This window comes from Lepus europaeus, chromosome X (assembly GCF_033115175.1).
Source record: "Lepus europaeus isolate LE1 chromosome X, mLepTim1.pri, whole genome shotgun sequence".
NCBI lineage: Eukaryota > Metazoa > Chordata > Mammalia > Lagomorpha > Leporidae > Lepus > Lepus europaeus.
In genome coordinates, this window is record NC_084850.1 from 56648736 (window position 1) to 56670601 (window position 21866).

Sequence of the window (21866 nt, forward strand, 5' to 3'; positions counted from 1 at the left end):
TGAGAGTCTCACAGGCATGGAAAGCCAAGACACGGTGGCAAAAAAAAACCTAAATGAAAGATCTTGGTGAACAAGACCCCAGCAGAAGGAATGGGCCATCAAGGAGGGATGCTTTCTCTGAAGGGAGGAAGGAGCCTCCACTGTGACACGGCCTTGACTACACAAGTTCAGAGTCGGTGAACTCAAGGGGCTTCCATAGCCTAGACAGCTCATGGCAAGAGCCTCGGGTGATTGCTGACGTCATAAATAAGAGTGCCAATTGTTAAATCAACAACGGGAGTCACTGGGCACATGCTTCCCACCTAGGATCTCTGTCCTCAATGTGTTTTACTATGAGAGTTAAAGATAACACTACTAGTCGAACAATACCCTATACCTTGTGCGGTTGTGTGAGTGCAGCCTGTTGAAATCTTTGCTTAGTATATACTAAGTTGATCTTCTGTATATAAAAATAATTGAAAATGAAACTCGATGAAGGGTGGGATGAGAGAGTAAGTGGGAGAGGGGAGGGCTGCAGGAGGGAGGGAGGTTGGGGGGGGAGCTACAATAATACAAAAGTTTCACTTTGTAAATTCACATTTATTAAATAAAAAAAATAAAAAAGAATATCATGATGCAAGGTCATTATTGAAGACTATTGACCTGGAGCTTATGAATGCATTTTATGAGCTACATAAACTCTTTGAAATGGGCTGGGAGATATCCTATGTGTTTGTATATAAGCATACTTCTTATATGGAAAAAAAAAGTCTTAGCTTTCCCAGAATCTTAGACAGGTCTTTGAACTATACAAGGTTATACCATTTACTTTAACTTCTGGCCATGACAATGAAACAGCTTCCTTCCTATATCCATTTCTCATTTTCCCACCTTCATATAATCACACTTTTTCTCTTCCTCTTCTTTCCTTTCCTCCTGCTCCCTCTCCCTCCTCCCAGTCCCATCCTCTCCCCCCGCCCCACAAAGCAGTAGAGAATAATGCACTGCAATACTAATAGGAGAGCTGAGGGGACAAAGTTCAAAGGGGTGATACTAAAGGAATTAAACACCCTTCTGAATGAGGAAGACACTGCCAGCAGGAACACTTCATGGGCTATTTATCATTATAAAGTAGGCAAGAGGAATTGACTCACCCAGTGCGTAATCAGAATTCTAAGCAAGGACCTCATTACAAGATAATTCAGTGAACAAGATTTAGATAGCACCTGTCTTCATTAGCAGTATAAATATTTCTTTCAAACCTTTTGGAATTAAATACAGAATGAGATCAAGTTTCTCCACTTTCTGAATGATTAGGGCATGATTCTGACCTACTCATGTGGGTGGACCTCCGTCTTCATCATTCCCAGGAACCACTGACAAAGCATGAGCTACTCTATGATATTGGTCACTTTGCCAGGATTTCTATCTTTCACAAAGGAAGCTTTTCTTGGCATCACTGGGAAGTCTCTAGCAACAGAAGTCTGACAGGGCTGCCTCAGAAAAATCTAATTTCAAATGGTGCATATGTGGTACTATGCTAATTTTTTTTCCTTTATTTGATTCTCACAAAAGATCTATGATATAAGTATTATCATCTCCATTTTATCAGATGATAAACAAGTGACCTATGGTCATATTCATTTGTTTAAGAGGTAAAATCAATAGCTGAAGTCAGCTTTGTCTTGACATGTCATGTGCTTTCCACAAAGCCATATGGCTATTATGACCAAAACATTTCAATGAATTTATTTATAAACATAACAGACTTTCAAAGAGTTATCTTGACTGAGTTTAGTATATTCTTGTTTCAATAGATTGATTTAAGTGTGATTAAGTTTAGTAACATAATTTGAGCAGAAATATGTTGTGTTTATAATGTAATTTGTATATGTCCCTGTGTGGTTCATACTCTGGCTCAGTAAATATTTTATTAATTAATGAGTAGGTGCGTACGTTAATCCACTTGAACTTTTATATCAGAATACCATAGACTAGGCAGCTTAAAACAAGAGATTGATTTCTCACAGTTGTGAAGGCTGGAAAGCCCAAGATCAAGGCAAGGCAGATTCAATGTACAGTGAGGGCCTACTTTCTGTTTCAGAGAGGGTGCCTTCTCACTGTGTCTTCACTTGGTAGAAGGTCACATGAGCTTCCTGGAGTCTCTTTTAAAATGGCACTAATCCCATTCACCACCTGTGAGAGCCCACCTTCTAATACCATTCTATTGGGTTTAGGATTTCAACACATGAATTTGGGGGTCACAAATGTTGAATGTCTAGCAATAAGTAAATAAATTCTCAAGAGAATCATGTTTTGACTTTGAAGGTCAATACTCATTAGAAAATACAGATATACAGATATAGACATATTTGTTTTGTTCAAATTATCAAGTTACTTAGTCATACCTTACATCCCCTAGCAAAAAGATCAGTTGCATTGAATCAAGAGATACAATGGGTCAGCATTGTGGAATAGCAGCCATCCCATATCAGAATTCTGGCTCAGTCCTGTCTACTCTGCTTCTGATCCAGCTTCCTGCTAACGAGCCTGAGAAGGTAGTACATGATGGTCTACGTACTTAGGCCCCTGCCATCTACTTGGGAGATCTGGATGGAGTCCCAGTCTCCTGGCTTCAGCCTGGCCCAGACCTGGCTTTTGTGGGCATTTGGGGAGTGAACCAGCTGATGGAAGATACTTTGTCCACCCCCTCCCCCGCCAAAACACACTGTCACTCTGCCTTTCAAATAAATAAATCTTAATAATAACACAAATGGTCCACTCAATGGTAAGCTTCATTTTTATGTCTCCTAACTCAGACTCAGTATGGTATCCTCCCCAAAGATAAAACTTTTTAAAGACAGACTAAATATCAAGAGAAAGATTCATGACAGCAATGTGCAGCTTGAATACACAAGAATAAATACCACTTAGGAGGAGTTCCCTCATTTTATCTGAAAAAGATAAGAACCTCTGAATCACTGCCCATTTTTGTAACCTAACCTCTTGTTATAAAAGTAAAACTAGTGAATGCATCTGTCAGGCATTACATTTATTTTTATCACCTTTCAACCAAATGCATGGTTTATAGATGTATAACTTCTTGCTAATTTTAGAGTCATTTGATTTTTAGAAGAGTGAAGAATCTGTAATCAGGCTATAAAAGATTCACTACAAATGATTTTTATGTGACATTATGTCCAGAACGGAATGTTGAACAAACTGCTATGAAACAAGCATTTGTAATAGCTGAATAGAGTTACATTGAAAGAATCCAATGGAATCACACATTTAATTACAGCTCAATTTGCTTCTATTCACAGCATGCGTTTCTTTTTCAATATATAGCTTCTATGTATTGCCCACCAAAAACCACTTAACTCCAAACCAACATTTCCCAGGCATTCTCCTTCCCAAGCGCCAGACTCACATCCAGCTGTCTTTTGGACATTTCTTCTTGGATATTCAGAGTCAAGGGTGTTGTGTCTGGCTGTGCGGACTGTGCTCTACACAACTTTGGGGGTAAGAGGAGCCAGTTACATAGAATATCATTGAAATAGTGCCTCATGCGGTTGCACAACAGAGCTATCTTGTCCACAGGCAAAACCCATCCAAGTGTAAATTTAACAAATCCTTCCTCCAGAGTGGTTTTATCTTGCTGAGTTCCATTTCCATTGAACTTAACAATGTTGCATTTTGCCTGTTTGCAAGCTTTGAAGTTTGGAAAACTGTCTGACAGTTTCTCCTGCACTTTATATTTAATCAGTGGTTGAGCCAAGTAGATTCTGACCTTCATGATGTCTATCACATTTATTCTCTGCTTCCTTTTCCCACGGGGGAGGGGAGGAAACCTGACTGTTCTCTCATTATGCAGAGTTATAGAATTGCACATTTAAAAGCAATAATGGATTGGATACATCCAGACCAAATCATTCATCTTACAAATGAACTAACCACCATAGTCAAGAAAAGTTAAGTGACTTGCTGAAGGGTGCATATTATAACAAATTCAGTGACAGAAATAGGATTAGAAAAGGAGTCTCATAGCTCTCTTGATCCAAAATCTTTTCCGCTTAACCTGATGTCAAGTCTCCCCTCTGCTTCCAATACAGCTTTCTGCTAATGTTCACCCTGGGAGGGAGCACATGATGGCTCAAGTACTTGGGTCCCTGCCACACACATGGGAGACCCAGTTGGAACTCTAAGGTTTTGACATCAGCCTGGCCCAGTCCTGGCTGTTGTAGGCATTTGAGGAGTGAACCAGCAGAAAAATGATCTCTCTAGATAGATAGATAAATAGATAGATAGAACATAATAGATATAGATAAGCAGATCTATATCTACATATCATCTATCTTGCAAATAAATTTTTAAAAGAATTCAAGCAGAATAATTTCTAATAAAACAACTAGCCCTTATTTACATGACCCAGTGATTATCTCCTCTTTCTCTACTTCAATCCATTTTACATATTTTGGCCACACCAATCTATAAAAAATATTACTTTCATCATAGCCTTTTTTTTTTTTGACAGGCAGAGTGGACAGTGAGAGAGAGAGACACAGAGAAAGATCTTCCTTTTTGCCGTTGGTTCACCCTCCAATGGCCGCCGCGCACCGCGCTGATCCGAAGGCAGGAGCCAGGTGCTTCTCCTGGTCTCCCATGTGGGTGCAGGGCCCAAGCACTTGGGCCATCCTCCACTGCACTCCCGGGCCATAGCAGAGAGCTGGCCTGGAAGAGGGGCAACCGGGACAGAATCCGGCGCCCTGACAGGGACTAGAACCTGGTGTGCCGGCGCCGCAAGGCGGAGAATTAGCCTATTGAGCCACGGCACCGGCCTCATCATAGCCTTTTATGGCTACCCATTGTTGTATAAAGAAAGCATGAATTCTATAGGTGTAACCTAATTTTGTATTCCAGTTTAAAAACAGAAAATATATCAATATAATTTTACACATTAATAGACTAAAAGAGAAAATTCTGTTTATTTCAAGCACTTCAGAAAAAAAGTTGAGTTTCAATATTTGTACATAATAAAAAGAAACCCAATTGTACTCTTAGTCATTTTTCCCAGAGAAATGAAAATTTATCTTCACACAAAAACCTGTGTGCTAATATTTATAGCAGGTTAATTCATAATAGTACCAAATGAGAAACAATCCAGATATCCTTCAATATGTGAATTGCTAAAATATGGTACATCCATACCACGGGATGACACTCAGCAATAAAGCAAGAATGCACTATGGATACATGCAAGAACCCAGATCAGGCTTCAGCGAATTATGCTAAATGAAAAATGTCAATTCAAAATGTCACATATTGAGGGCAGCTGTTGTGGCATATCAGGTTAAGCTGTTTCTTGGGATGCTCATGTACCATGTCAGAGTGCCAGTTTGAGTCTTAGCTGCTCCACTTCCAATCTAACTTCCTACTAATGTTCCTAAGAGGTAACAGATGATGGCTCGGGTGCTTGGGCCCCTGCCACCCATGTGGGAGACCAGGATAGAACTACTGGTTTTGGCCTGGCCCAGTCCCAGCTGTTACAGCCATTCGGGAAGCGAACCAGCAATGGAAGATCTCAGTTTCTCCACCCCTCCCCATCACCCCCTCTTTCACATAAATAAATAAATAAATCTTTAAAAAAAAACAAAGACCACATAGTATATGGCTCCATTTAAGTAACAGTGATACAATAAAATCACAAATAGACAACCAATCAATGAGTACTAAGGTTTAGAAATGGGGTGGAGGCAGTGGATGTGGCTATGAAAGAGTACCACCCAGGCGCCCTAGGCATAGTTCTCTTTCTGGACCACGGTGATGGTCATGAGAATCTACATATGTGGTAAAAATAGCATTGAACTACACATACATACATGAACACAGATGCACACAAATGAATGCATGGAAAACTGGTGATATCTGAATAATCTCTGTGGGTTATATCAATATCATTTTCCTGATTCAATTTTATGGTTACTACCACTGGGAGAAACTGGGTGAAGGATATACAGCACTCCACATATCTCCACATATATTTTTCTTTTCTTTTTTTTTTTTTTTGGACAGGCAGAGTTAGACAGTGAGAGAGAAAGAGAGAAAGAGAAAGGTATTCCTTCCATTGGTTCAACCCCAAAATGGCTGCTATGGCCGGCGCGCTGTGCTGATCCAAAGCCAGGAGCCAGGTGCTTCCTCCTGGTCTCCCATGTGGGTGCAGGGCCCAAGGACCTGGGCCATCCTCCACTGCACTCCCGGGACACAGCAGAGAGCTGGACTGGAAGAGGAGCAACCAGGACTAGAACCTGTGGTGCCAGCACCGCAGGCGGAGGATTAGCTTAGTGAGCCGCGGCGCTGGCCAACATATATTTTTTCAACTTTCTGCCAATATATAGTCATCCCCAAATAAAAAACTTTAAAAATATTTAACTATCTAGAAAGACTTTGAAGCAAAAAAAAAAATCCTAATTTGTTGACCTCCATTTGATTTTGACTACAAAGTGTTAGATTCTGCCCAGTATGAGAAAATTCAATGGAGAAGGTGATCTAACGCCATCTCTCCAATGAACTTGAAGGTAGTTAGAGCTTCTGTAATGACGAGAGAACCCGAAGGTGAAAGGAAAACTTAATGGGCAGTCGCAACACAAATGGTCAAGTAAACCAGAAGTCATGGTCACCCTGAGCAGACACTGATTCAAGTTTGAAGTCACTGAATTAATAAAGAAGCCAATAAGGGCTTATCAAAAGAGGTAACTGCAAATATTTAAGGATTTATACAAAAGGTAATTAATACCTCAATGCTTGCATTTTTTAGATAGATTTAGTTATTTGAATGGGAGACATACACACATACGAGCACACACACACACACACACAGAGAGAGAGAGAGAGAGAGAGAGAGAGAGAGAAATATCTTCCAACCACTGGTTCACTACCCAAATACACAAATGGCTGCAACAGCCAGGGCTGGGTCAGGTCGAGGCCAGGAGCCTGGAACTCCATCGAAGTCTCCCACACAGGTGGGAGTGGCCCAAGTACTTGGGCCATCTTTCATCGCATTTACAGGTACATTAACAGAGAGATGGATTGGAAGCAGAGCAGCCAGGTCCCAAATCAGCACCCCAATACAAAATGTCAGTGTCAACAGGTGACACCTTATTTTGCTGAGCCACAACACCAGCCCCTTGATGGCTGCATTTCGTGAAAATTTGCCTTTGAAGTCAGCATGAAAAAGGTCTGAGTACCAACTTTCCATATTTCTTTGGATAATATATTAAAATTTAATTTCTCAAAGGTGCTGTTTCTTCATGGTTAGTAAAATGGTGATAATAATAGTATTTATTTCTTAGGGGGGTCTGTGACAAGAAAAAGGAACAGTGAATATAAAATCTATTGTATAGTTCCTACAACATAAGTGTACAATAATGGATAGATGTTAATGTTTCTGTCTTCCCTAGGAAAGAATAAAGGAAGGCAGGCAGGAAGAAAGGTAGGAAGGAAGGGAGGGAAAGAAGAAGGAGGGAAGAAAGTCACAAAACAGAAATAGAAAATTTCTTAAATTGTGAAAGGTTATATTTAAAAAAATGTTTAGCAAATATAGCCAAAAGAGAAAATTCATATTAACTCTCTTTAACATTAGATCCCCATGTATAATTGCTAGCATTTAACATATTGTCAGCCCTGGTCAATGCTATACAGGAAGAATAAATTCATTAACTATTTAAGGGCTGAAAAGAGAAAAAATTGTAATTGTTTGTAAAATATGATAATTTATATGAAAACAGCAATAAATTCAACAGAAAATTGCAGTATTAGAATAAGATATTTTAGCAAGGTTGACAGATAAAATACCAACCTCCAAAAATTATTTGCATTTATCATCAATAATCACCAACTTTAAAAGATATTCAAGTGTGAGACTAGTTACAATAGCCAAGATAAATGATCCATAATAAAAAGATGAAAGAGTTCAGCATTGTGGCATAGCAGGTTAAGCTACCACCTACAGTGCTTGCATCCCACATGGGCACTGGTTCGTGTCCCAGCTGCTCCACTTCCCATCCAGCTCCCTGCTAATGTGCCCGGGAAAGCAGTGAAAGATGGTAAAAATGCTTGGGCCCTTGCATCTGCATGGGAGACCCTAAAGAAGTTCCTGGATCCTGGTTTTAACCTGGCCCAGCACGGGCCATTGCAGCCATTTAGGGAGTGAACCAGTGGATGAAAGACCTCTCTCTCTTTGTCTCTATCACTGTAACTCTGCCTTTCTAGTAAATAAATTAAATCTTTTTTTTAAAAAAAAAGAGATGGAAGTAATAAATGCTTTTATGGAGGAAAAATGCCCAAAAAAGATATGAAAAATATTTTATATAAATATTATTTCTTTTATATAAAATATTAGAAATGTAACAAATATAAAATTATGGTTATAAAGGGAATTTAATTTTATATAATAAAATGTATTATAAATATGATAAAGATATTGTTATAATAAAGGGAATCACAGTCCACACTCTTGGATGTGACAACTTACTACAAAGATGTCAGTTCTCCCCAATTTAATGTTTAATGCAATACTATTACAAATTTCAGTTGGATTCTTTGAGAAACTTGACCTAAAATTTTTATTGACAAATAAGTATATATGAAGAGCTAAGTCAATATTATAATTGAGATCATGGGGTTGTTTCAAGAATAACAGACTGGGGCCGGCACTGTGGCATAGAGGGTAAAGCCACCGCCTGTGACTCCAGCATCCCACATGGGTGACAGTTTGAGTCCAGGCTGCTCCACTTCCAATCCAACTCCCTGTTAATGGCCTCGGAAAAGCAGCAGAAGATGGCCCAAGTCCTTGGGCCCCTATGCCCATGTGGGAGACTCAGAAGAATTTCCGGGCTCCTGGCTTTGGCCTGGCCCAGCCTCAGCCATTGAAGCCATTTGGGAAGTGAACCAGCATATGGAAGACCTTTCTCTCTGTCTCTCCTTCTGTCTGTCTGTAACTCTGCATTTCAAATAAATAAAATAAATCTTTTTAAAAAAATAAGAGCCTAATGAAATAGAATAGGAAAACAAAGCAATGGAATAAAAAGTTAGATTATTTAGGGGTAAGCTTATGACATCTCAGTCAGGATGCCTGTATCCCATACTGGATTGTCTAGGTTTCAGTCCTGGCTGTGCTCCCAATTCTAGCTTCCTGTTAATGAGCACCTTGGGAGGCAGCAGACAATGTATCAAGTAGTTGGTTCCCTGCCACCCATGTGGGAGATCCAGACTGAGTTCCCAGATCCTAGCTTTGGCCTGGTTGAGCCCTGGCTGTTGCTAGCATCGAGGAAGTGAACCAGATAATGGGACTCCCCCTTCCTTTTTTCCCCCCTCTCTACATTTCAAATAAATAAGTAAGGTAAATTATTGAATAGCCAGTGTTGACAAACTCAAAGATAATTAGCACCAGATCTAATTCCAAATATGAAAGCACTATAAGTTGTTAAAGATCTGAACAGTAAAACTGCAATGATAATAAAAGTCAATATAGGAAGACATCTTTGTGATCTCCAAATTGAAAAAAAAAATGACTTCTCAAGGAAAGTTGAAAAACATACACCCTAAAATAAAAAATTAATTAATTTTATATCATCAAAATTAAGGAGTGGGGGGGCCAGGCTTTAGCCTAGTGACTAAGACTCCTGTTACAACACCTGCTTCCCACAAATGAGCACCTGGGTTTGAGTTTATGGTAGGCTCTTGACTCCAGTTTCCTGAAATTATGTACCCTGAGAGGCAGGAGTGATGCAAGTGATTGGGTTCCTGTCATCCACATGGGAGACCTGGGATGAATTCCTTGCTCTTGGCTTCAGCCTAACCAAGCCTGAGCCATTGCAGACATTTGAGGAGTGAACCAGTCACTCTGTCTGCTTCTCAAATAAACAAACAAGGATTTTTTTTCCTCTTTTTTTTTTGAAGATTTATGTATTATTTATTTGAGAGGCAGTGTTACAGACAGAGAGAGGGAGAGACAGAGAGAAAGGTCTTCCATCTGCTGGTTCACTCCCCAAATGGCTGCAATGGCTTGAGCTGAGCCTATCTAAAGCCAGGAGCCAGGAGCTTCCTCCAGGTATCCCACGCAGGTGCAAGGGCCCAAGGACTTTGGCCATCTTCCGCTGCTTTTCCCAGGTGCATTAGCAGGGAGCTGGATGGGAATTGGAGCATCTAGGACTCAAACTCACCCATATGGGATGCTGGCGCTGAGGGCAGAAGCTTAACCTACTATGCAATAGTGCTGGCTCCAAATGTTGTTTGTTTATTTGTTTTTAATTAAAGAGTTCTGTTCAACTAAGAACATCATTGGAAAAATGATTAGATGATGAAATTATAGAAAGAGGCAAGAATTTTGTCATTTCAGAAACAAACAAGGAGGGGGCTAGCATTGTGGCCCAATTGGTTAAGGCAAGGCCTGCCATACCAGCATCCCATATGACTGCGGGTTTGAATCCCAGCTGCTCCATTTCCAATCCAGCTCCCTGCTTATGTGCTTGAGAAAGCAGCAGAGGATGGCCCAAGTCCTTGGGCCCCTGCCACCAACATGGGAGACTGCTGGATTCCAAGCCTGGCCCAGCTGCAGCTGTGGCAGCCATTTGGAGAGTGCTGGCATTTGAGAAGTGAACCAGAAAATGGATGCTAGCATTCGCTCTCTCTCTCTCTCTCTCTCTCTCTCTCTCTTTTGCTCTCTGTGCCTCTGCCTTTCACATAAAATAAACAAAATAAATAAAACAGTGTAGATATTATTTTGCACTACGATGGAACAAAAAAAAAAAAGAGCAACAGACAAATCCATAAATATACTTGGAGACAACTCCTCTCTTAGTTAAAGAAGTATTAGACAGAAAACTCAGAAGGATATTGAAGACTTGAATAACACCATCAGTCAACCGCATAGATGTAAAATTTATACAGCACACCACCCAACAAGAATGGAATATCCAATCTTTAGAAGTGTTCAGGGGCCAGCGCTGTGGCATAATGGGTAAAGCCTCCACCTGTGGTGCCAACATTCCATATGGGCACTGGTTTGAGTCCCAGTTGTTCCACTTCTGATCCAGCCCACTGCTATGGCCTGAGAAAGCAGTGAAGATAGCCCAAGTGCTTGAGCCCCTGTACCTGCATAGGGGGCCAGGAAGATGCTCCCGGCCCCTACCTTTGGATTGGCTCAGCTCCAGCCACAGTGGCCATTTGGGGAGTGAACCAGCAGATAGAAGATCTCTCTCTCTCCATCTTTCCCTCTCTATGTAACTCTGCCTCTCGAATAAATAAATAAATCTTTTCAAAAAAGTGTCCATGAAGTATGAAACAGTTGCCAAAGACAGGTCACATTTTGAGCCATTAATCAAACTTTAAAAAATTCAAAAGAATAGAAATCACAGATAATTATACTCTCTGGCAAAACGCAACTAAATTAGAAATCAGTTGTAAAAACTAAAAAGTTCCCAAATATCTAGAAATTAAGTAACCCACGAGTCAATTAGGAAGTCTCAAGAAAGCCACAAAAACAATCTCTTAGAATTCATAAGGTAATACAGTATGTTTATAGGCTACAAGGTTGATATATATATATTTCACTGTTCTTCTACATACCAGCAATGAAAAATTAGATTAAAATTTTTTAAAACAGTATAATTTATGATAAAAGCAAGAAACCTAAATAGTGACCAATAAACCTAACAAAATATGTGTAGGACCTATTCACTGATCTCTATAAAACGCTGATGAAAGAAATCAAAGAAGCTCTAAACAAATGGAGAGATACATTATGTTCATAGAATAGAATACTCAATATTATTAAAATATCAGTTTTAGCAAAATTAATCTATAGGTAATAGATAACAATAGTAATAACCAATCAAATTCCTATATACTTTTTGGTAGGCATCCATATGAAACTCTAAATGTTGTATTTACAGGCAAAGAAACTAAACACCCAACACAATTTTGAAGAACAAAAATAATGATAGAGAATGGACACTCCTTTACTTCCAGACTTATTATAAAGCCATAATAAATGAGACAGGGTCAGGTATTGGCTCAATGGCTTAGGGCCCCAGCATCCCACATAAGAGTGCCTGGTTTGAGTTCTGGCTACTTTAGTTCCAATGTAGACCCAGCCTCCTGCTACTGTGCATTCTGGGAGGCCCCAGATGATGGCTTAAGTTCATGGGTTCCTGCCATCCATGTGGGAAACTCAGATGGAGTTCCAGGATCCCAGCTTTGGCCTGGCCAAGTCCTGGTTTCTGTGGGTATTTGGGGAATGAACCCGCCGATAAGAGATCTCTAACTCTCTGCTTTTCAAATAAAATTAAAATAAGTAAAAATTAATGGGGGCATCACTGTGGCATAGCAGGTAAGGCTGCTGTTCGCAGTGCTGGCACCCCGTGTGGGCACTGGTTTGAGTCCCAGATGTTCCACTTCTGATCCAGCTCTCTGCCATGGCCTGAGAAAGCAGTGGAAGATGGCCCAAGTCCTTGGGCCCCAGGACCTACATGGGAGACCTGAAAGATGCTCCTGTCTCCTGGCGTTGGATCAGCCCAGCTCCGGCCATTGTGACCACTTGGGGAGTGAACCAGTGAATGGAAGATGTCTCTCTCTCTCTCTCTTTCTCTCTCTGCCTCTGCTTCTGCCTCTCTGTGGCTCTGATTTCAAATAAATAATCTTTTAAAAATTAATGAAGCCAAATACATAAAGAAAAAACCCACATAAATTCCCACCTGGGAACTCAATACAAGTCTCCCACATGAGTGGCAGGAATCCAATTACTAGAGCCATCACTGCTGTATCCCAGGGGGCACATTAGCAGGAAGCTAGAGTCAGGAGCTGGACCAAGTGTCAAATCCAGGTAATAAAATATGGGATGCAGGCATCTTAACTGGCATTTTAACTGCTAGGCTAAAACGCCCACCCTGGATATATATTTTCTATATATATTTTCTTTTTTTTGGGAGGGGGGGATATATCTTTTCATTTCTCTTGGATAAATATATTGAAATGGAATGGCTGTGTTCTTTGGAGGATATGCTTAAATTTTTACAGTACAGGAGAGCTCGAGTTACTCAACATCCCCTCCAATATTCAGTATAGTTGGTCATTTTAATTTTATACTTTAAAAGATAGTGTAGCTAATTGATTTTTGACAAGGATACAAAACCAATTCAGTGAAGGAATAGTCTGGAAAAATTGCATATCCACATGTTAGAAGTGAATTCGATACATATTTTTTCTTTACATAAAAATTAACTCAAATGATAATAAAGAACTAATATAAATCTCAAGACTAAAAATGCCTAGCAGAAAACATCAGAAAGACATTTTTTCTGACCTTCAATTAGGCAAAGTTTTCTCTCTTCTTCCATAAAAAATTGACAAATTGTATATAAAATTATAAATTTCTGCTCTTTGAACAACATTGGAGATAATGAGAATAAAAGTCATAGACAGGGGAAACATTTGCAAATCACATTGCTGATTAAGGATTCATGTTAACAATATTACTTTATTAACCATAAGGAAACAAGTGATCCAGTTTTAAAACAAGATTTGAACAGACACTTCACCACAGAAGATATATGGATAGCAAATACACTCATGAAAAATGATCTACATCGGCCAGCGCCGTGGCTTAACAGGCTAATCCTCCGCCTTGCGGCGCCGGCACACCAGGTTCTAGTCCCGGTTGGGGCGCCGGATTCTATCCCAGTTGCCCCTCTTCCAGTCCAGCTCTCTGCTATGGCCCGGGAAGGCAGTGGAGGATGGCCCAAGTCTTTGGGCCCTGCACCCGCATGGGAGACCAGGAGAAGCACCTGGCTCCTGGCTTCGGATCAGCGAGATGTGCAGGCCGCAGCGGCCATTGGAGGGTGAACCAACGGCAAAAAGGAAGACCCTTCTCTCTGTCTCTCTCTCTCACTATCCACTCTGCCTGTCAAAAAAAAATGATCTACATCATTAATAGTTAAGTAAAGTTAAATTAAAATGAGATACTACCACATACCATTGACTAACCTCAAACATATCCAAATAACATCGAGTGCTGGTGAGAACATTGAACAATACAACTCTCATCCATTGCTGATGTAAATGCAAAATGATAGTCACTCTGGAAAGTTTGGCAATTTCTTAAAAAGTTAAATATATATCCAACAGGGCTAGCATTGTGGTGCACTGGGTTAAGCTGCCACCTGCAACACCAACATCTCATATGTGCACCAGTTTGAGTCCTGGCTGCTTCACTTCCAATTAATTCAGCTCCCTACTAATACACCTGGGAAAATAGCAGAAGATGGCCCAAGTACACCCATGTGGGAGACCTGGATGAAGCTCCTGGCTCCTTGCCTCAGACTGGCCCAGCCACAGCCATTGCAGCTATTTGGGAAGTGAACCAGGGGATGAAAGATTTCTCCTCCCCTCCCCTCCTCTCCCCTCCCCTCTTCTTCCTCTCCTCCTACCCTGTGTGACTTGTAACTCTGTCTTTCAAATAAATAAATGAATCTTTAATATCTACCATATAGCACAGCAATTCCATATGAAGTACAGACACATGCCTTACAGAAACCTATACACAAATTTTCACAGCAGCTTTATTAATCACCAAAATTTGGAAACACCCCTTCAACTGGCAGACACAATTGTACATCTACATAATGGATGCTATACAGCAACAAAAAAGAACAACTGACATACACAACAATATGCATGAATGTTTAACATATTATGCTAAGTGAAAGAAATCAGATACCAAAAATCTACATATTATATAATTCCATTGAGTGGACATTCTAGATAAGGCAAATGTATTGGGATGGAGAACTTGGTAGTTGCTAGGAATCGTAGCTAACAAAAGAGACTGACTACAAAGCAGCACCGTGTTCTATATCTTATTTGTAGTAGTCACTATAGCATTCTACACATTGGTCCAAACCCATGAAAATATAAATTAAAAAGAGAGTTTTGGACCAACACTGTGGCATAGCTGGTAAAGCCACCACCTGCAGTGCTGGCATTCCATATGGGCGCTGGTTCAAGTCCCGGTTGCTCCACTTCTGATCCAGCTCTCTGCTATATGGCCTGGGAAAGCAGCAGAAGATGGCCCAAGTCCTTGGGCCCCTGCACCTGCATGGGAGACCCAGAAGAGGCTTCTGGCTCCAAATCAGCCCAGCTCTGGCCATTGTGGCCAATTGGGGAGTGAACCAGCAGATGGAAGATCTCTCTCTGCGTCTCCTTCTTTCTCTGTGTAACTCTGACCTTCAAATAAATAAATAAACCTTTAAAAACAAACAAAATGGTGAATTTTACTATAGATAAATTAAAAAATGGAAAATCATTTTATAAAGGAAAACAGTTAATTCACAAAAAGAATAAATCCAAGTGGCCAATAAACCAATAAAAAGATCTTCAACCTTCCTAATATCAGGAAATGCAAATTAAAAATTGAGAAATAGATTTCTACACAAAAGATTTACAAAAATTAAGAAGTCTATCAAGGAATTTGAGAAAAGAGACTTCTAAACTTCCAGTGGGAGTAGAAATTGATACATTCTGGAGAGCAACTTGGTAATATTTTGTAAAGTTGAAGACATATACAACCTAGACTTTAGCACTTCTACCTCTTGATTTGTACCTAGAGAAAAACCTAGCACATGTGCACAAGAACACAAGCCAAAGAATGTTAAGTGCAGCGTTATTTATAATATCAAATGGAAGTAATTTATGTCAATCACAAGGAGAATGTATAAATAAGCCTGTGATGTATTGATATAGTGGAATGATGTACAGCATTTAAAATGCATGAACAAAGGCCAAGTGTATCAAATAAATACATATCAATAGGAAAATGTTGAGTGAATGAAACAAGCAGCACGATAACACGTATGGTATGATATTTATATATAGATTAACAAGTAAAATAATACATCCTGTATACTGATAAATATGTACTTGGCAGTAGTTTAAAAATCTGTGTTGGAATGACAAACACTAAGTTTAGGATAGTGATTACCACTGAAGAGGGATGGAAAGGAATGAGATCTGATCAGAGAGGACCACAAAGAAGTATTCAATTGTATTTGTAATGTATAATATTCCTTTGAAATAAAAAAAATATGAAGCAAATGTGCCAAACTGATGAGAACAGGTTTATTTTTCTATTCACTGCATGCTTCACAAAAAAATGCACAAATAGAAAATTATTCCTGTAAAGATTTCCATGCACCATGAAAAATCTTCTCCAACAGCAGCAGCTAACAGCAGCTCATTTGCCACTATATGGGCAACAATGCTGTAACGGCTTACGACAAAGACTGCAGAACTTGGGGTCAAATCTTACCTCTACCATGTACAAACTGTATAGACTTAACAAAGTTATGTAATCTCTTTAAACCTCAGTGTCCTTTGATTAATCAGGTTAATATCTACTTCTTTCTGTAGTTGTGAGAAATAATGGTTTTGTGATAGTCAGTAGTGATAACGACTTCAAAACAGATTTTCTGGTTCATAGGAATCACCAAAAAAATGAATCTTTGTTACTGAATCATTTATCATCTATAGGGTAAATTGAAGAAAGACATTGTAGATGATGAGACACTTGATTTGAATCTTTCGTAATTAACCAGTTATTCAAGGGATGTCTTATATAAAAAGGACAAAACTGCATGTGGCAGAAGCATCAGTGCACATGATAGAACTTGGGAAGCATTCCTGAACAAAGTCAAACATTTAAGTCTTGTAGTCCTAGTCTCTGACACATATTTCACCTTCAACCTTGGGTGTATCCTTGACAAAGCACAATATAAGTCAAAATACACGTTGGAGATGATGATGAATCAGTTTTGAGATGAGTGGAAAGAATGATGACCTGTGAGAAGCAATAATTTATCTAGACTTGAAAAGATTATGCAGTCAAATGCTAAAAACAGAACTGGAGGGAAATGTGGTGAACGCATCTGAAGATCATCCCCTTTTCCCTTACTTTTATTTCTCCATTTTCCACAACATCTTCATTTTCCAGAGGCACTCTGGAAAACTAGTCTGCTAAAAGCGCATTACTCAAATAGTAAACCTTTAGACAAGACTGATATAACTTATGAAATTACCTTTTTGTTGGGGTTCAATGACTGAGCAATGGACTGGATCACTGCCTGGCTGGTTAAATTACATTCGTAACCAGACTGGAAAGTTGTAGGCCTGGCTACGTTGTGTTAAGAAACACAGCAATTCAAAATGATTTTAATTCAGTAAAAGCTTGGCTCTTCTCACAGCCAAAAATTAGAACTGAATTTAAAAAGATTAATGTGCTGGTGCCACATAGTTATATAGCCTAACTGAAATATTTTTTTACCTACAAATTTTAAAAAATAGACTTAAATCGAGAAAATGATAAAATGGCAAAAGGGCCTGTGGAATAGATCAAAATCCTGGGGCCATACCATTGCAACATCATACCCAAGCTCTCTTGTTAATCATATCATATCATATCGTACATGAGAAGTCTAAGACCAGTTAGCGGGAATCAATTCTCTTTTCAATAACTATGTCCTTGGGGAGAAAAGGAGAATCAAAACTCTAGGAGAACTATATATTCAGTGCTGTGAATGGAACTACAGTGGAGCCAAGGCAACAGCTTTCTCCTCTGTCCAAACTTCCACGACGGATACTTTTTTGAATATGTCCAAAATTAACGTGGAGCAAGAAGAAAAACGGCCACTCAAAAGCAAAATGAGTTAAGAGCTCAAGTGAACAGTTGTGTAGCTTGGTTTAGCAAGCACCTCAGCCTCCAAAATGACACAAGGTACAATTTCACAGCTTGGCTTGCCTGGTTCCCAAATACAGCCATCAACTGGTCCCCTGAGTATGTCTGTTTGACCACCCATGAAAATACTCATAGAGCAGTTCTTTCAGAAAAAAAGAAAATGGAAATGACTAGTTTCCAGTGCATGGGAAATTTCAGAAAAATACATTTTAAAGGTTGAGAAATAAATTTTATCAAATATGATTTTTACATTTTTTTAACTTTATAGATGGACTTTTATTTAATTCAAGTCTTAAAACATGCTTCCTGCTAGAAATAAGTAAGCAGTTTTCCATTGCAGATGAAAAACAGTAGCACTGAGTTCCCTTGACTCTCTGAGGTCACGTGAGAAGGAGTCAGAGCTGGCAGGAAGGGCCTGAGCTCTGGAGAGAACCAGGTGACCTGCGTCCGGAGCCAGCATAGGTCCACAGTGAGACCCTGGCTGCCACCACTGGGACAGCTTCATCTCCTGCGGGCTGCATACACATTGCCACTGTTCTATTCACCAGGTCCTGTGAGTCCAGGCACTGACCTCCACCGGTCACCTCTGAAAATTCCCAGAAGCTTCAGGAAGCAGCAGACACAGCAGGGAGGCAAGGCACACCCCCAGGGCCTTGTCTCTGGCTCAGACAGGAAGCAGCTGCCTTGGATTTGTCAAGTGAGGTGAAGGAGTTCCTACCTTCTTGCAGGTTGATGTTCAATGCACCCTCACTGTCACTCTTCCGTGAAGTTCAGTATCAGGCAGACGACAACAGGTGGTTGGGGCTATTTAGTGCAGGATCCCAGCCCCGAGTCTTTCCTGAGAGGGGCTTAGTGGTAGAAGCCCTTCTTGACCCTGTTCTCAATGTTGCAAAAAGAGTGACTTTGCAATGGTCAGGAGCTGCCAGGCTGCAGCCCAACCTGCTCCTCTGCTTGCCCGATGTCACAAGGTGAAGGTAGATGGTGCTTGAGGCCTAGAAACTGGACGTGATGGGTTTAGATGGTGGCCTTGACGTCGGAGTATGTGATGGATACTGGTGTTGGCAATAGAGGAGTATGTTCTGTTCCACTGTGATGACCCCAGCCACATAGGTGATGTAGGCCAGCAGGTCCTACAAGAGTGAAGGAGAAGCATGCACCCTAGTTGGTGGTTCCACTCCAGCTTGGGAATGCTTCATTCATATTGTTGAATCTAAAGGCAGTCATTTGAGTATTAAACTAGATCCCCTGAGCCCCTGAAATGAATGTCCAAGAGAATATATAAATATACAAGTTGAGGGTCTTGAGTCGCAACATTTGAATCTGAAATGCTCCAAAATCTAATACATTTTGAGGTCTGCTATGAGGTCACAAGTGGAAAATGTGACACCTGACATCATGTGATGATGGGTCACAGTCAAAATGCACAAAATAATGTAGAAAATAACCTTCAGGAAATGTGAATAAACTACGTATGAGACATAGATGAAATTCCTGTTTAGAATTGGGCCCCACCTCCAAGATATCTCATGATATATATCATTATATTCCAAATTCTGAAAAAATCCAGAGTCCTTCCAGTCCCAAGCATTTTAGATAATGAATATTCAACTTGTACAATGTTATCGTAATTTACACTTCATTGCCCGTATCTTTAATGGCTCCCCAAGCACTTGGCAAGTATATTCATTAACTTTCATTCCCAATTCTGAAGTGGCCAGAGAAGAAAACAGAAATGGAAACAAGAAATAGACTTTCCCATTCTCTGACTGTGGGCTGGCCTAAGAGGAAGGTGATGGAGCCTCTCTCAGATTTCTCTGGGAGGTTACAAGCAAATGGATAAATCCTTGAGGCCTAGACACTGGGAATCAGAATGTGGGAAAACATTTGAGTAGGGCAATTCTTCATACTTTTAATTAAACAAATCATCTAAATCAAATACAGCTGCCAAAAGAGAATTGCAATCTTGGGAGTAGAGGCTGCCTGTTTTACTTTACTGCCTTACAAGGGAGAGGGACTGGGCGGTGGGGGGCGGGGAATGGGGGGTGAGGTGGGGGAGTTGTTTCACAGAAATGCTGAAGGTTCAGTGTTTTTAACTGAAACTTTTTTTCCCAGAACCACCGTGATAGTAGCTTTTAAACATAAAATGTTGTCTTGCATGTTTAGCATCTAAGGCATATTTAAATCAGAGGAGTGGCAGAAAATCCATTTTGGGATCATTATCCTATTCCTTTTTTAAAAAAAAGATTTATTTTATTAGAAAGGCAGAAAGAAAGAGAGAGAGAGAGAAATCCTTGGCTGAAGCCAGGATCTTTATCCAGGTCTCCCACATGGGCCCAGGGGCCCAGGGACTTGGACCATCTTCCGCTGCTTTCCCAGGCACATTAGCAGGGAGCTTGGTCAGAAGTGGAGTAGCAGGGACTCTAACAGATGCCCACATAGGATTTTGGTGTCACAGGGGGCCTACGCCATAACACTGGCCCCAAATCCCATTCCTTCTTATCAAAAGTCTCCCATGTGGTTGTTTCTAAGGAGTCATCACGGGCCTTCTGACTGCAAAGAGAGAACAAGGACGTATGCATTGGATTTCAAAATGTCTTCTGTCACCATGTTCTAGGAAAGAAGACAAGCCCACGAAGGGCTGTGAACAGCTTACAGACAACAGGAATTGTTTTGGCGACATGCATGTGATGTCCAAGAGAGCACCTAGTAAAAGGGTCTGGCTGCTGCTTCCTGACAACTTGTCTCAGTGTTCAAGTTGGAGTTATCTCTTGGCATGCAATCGATCTTTTGCTCTGCAACCACCCTTCCTACTCTGACCCTTTTCCTCACTGACATTCGTGTGCTAGATCAAAGCAATTATTATTATTTTTTAATTTGACAGAGTTAGACAGTGAGAGAAAGAGACAGAGAGAAAGGTCTTCCCTCCCTTGGTTCACCCCCTAAATGGCCACTGCGGCCAGCACGCTGCGTAGATCTGAAGCCGGGAGCCAGGTGCTTCCTCCTGGTCTCCCATGCAGGTGCAGGACCCAAGCACTTGGGCCATCCTCCACTGCACTCCCGGGACACAGCAGAGAGCTGGACTGGAAGAGGAGCAACCGGGACTAGAACCTGGCGCCCATATGGGATGCCGGTGCTGTAAGCGGAGGATTAACCAAGTGAGCCATGGAGCCAGCCCCAAGATCAAAGCAATTATTTAACAGCACAGTTCTGAAATTCGGGAGAGCAGCTTCTCCTACTTGGCTGAATCTTACAAATGTTCCACTCTTCCCAAAGAGGAAAACGTCACTGTATGAAAACCAGAACTATGGAGCCTTAAAGACCATGACCCTTTATTGCACTGAATTGACTTCTTTACTTTCAATATCTTCATATTTAATAATGAAGCAACAGATTCTTCTAACAAAAATAATTCAAGGAATAACAAATGCATCAATTTAGAAAATAAAGTATACTCCCTTTCCTCCACATTGATCCCCCTCAACGCTGGTTAATAGTTTGACACAGTTTTATAGATTCCCCACAATGATTATAAGGGAATCTATGCCTTGTCCAACTCACTCTATATTTTAAGAGAATAAATGGGATCAGAAAATTTAAAACTTGCATTCCACTTCATATAATATAAATATTTCTACATTAGTGCATTCAGATATATTTCATTTTTAAGCTTTTATAATGTCACATTGTATGAATATGCAATAATTGATTTAACTAGCTCTCTACTGATGAGTACATTGGTCATTTTTCCAGGGTTTTCTATTACAACAACAGAAGCAATGAAATGTCAATTTTTGTTGAAAAATTGCTATTTCTCTGCTTAACAGGATAATATATGTTCACCACAGATAACTTGGAGAATACAGAAAGTTGCAAATAAGACGATTAAGAACACCTAGAATCCAAAGAACTGTGCTATGGCATAGTGGGTAAAGCCACCACCTGTAGTGTCAGCATGCCATATGGGTGCTGGTTTCAGTCCTGACTGCTTCACTTCCAATCCCACTCCCTGCTAATGCTCCTGGAAAAGCCATTTAAGATGACTCAAGTGCTTGGGCCCCTGCACCCGCGTGGGAGACCCAGAGGACACTCCTGGCTCCTGGCTTCA